Below are 435 nucleotides of genomic sequence, written 5' to 3' on the forward strand. Positions count from 1 at the left end.
GGTGTGAGTGCTTAATCCTAAATTAAAATGCTAGAAATGGACCCAAATTGAAGAGTAAAAAGTGTATGTAGTGCTTCATGTCCGATGATGATCTGGTGTCTTTTTTTATGTGTTTGTGCTTAATAAAAACTAATGAAAATGTGTTTATGTTACGTACGATGACTCTTTTTAATTACCCTTATTTATGAGTCGTTCTTGTAATGCTTGCTAAACTCACAAATTCACGATTATCAATATCCGATTCAACTCATAAAATCATTATCCACAACACCGATGCTTATGTTGCTTCTCATAAAAAATTCACCATAATCAAACCTCAAAACTTTTTAGTTATTCAAAAAAAAAAAATCTCCATTGCTTTCACAACCGAAAACACTTCATTTCGCAAACACATAACTACACCGCCACAACGCTAAAGAATTTCATGCTCAATCA

This window comes from Fragaria vesca, linkage group LG5, assembly GCF_000184155.1.
Source record: "Fragaria vesca subsp. vesca linkage group LG5, FraVesHawaii_1.0, whole genome shotgun sequence".
Lineage (NCBI taxonomy): Eukaryota > Viridiplantae > Streptophyta > Magnoliopsida > Rosales > Rosaceae > Fragaria > Fragaria vesca.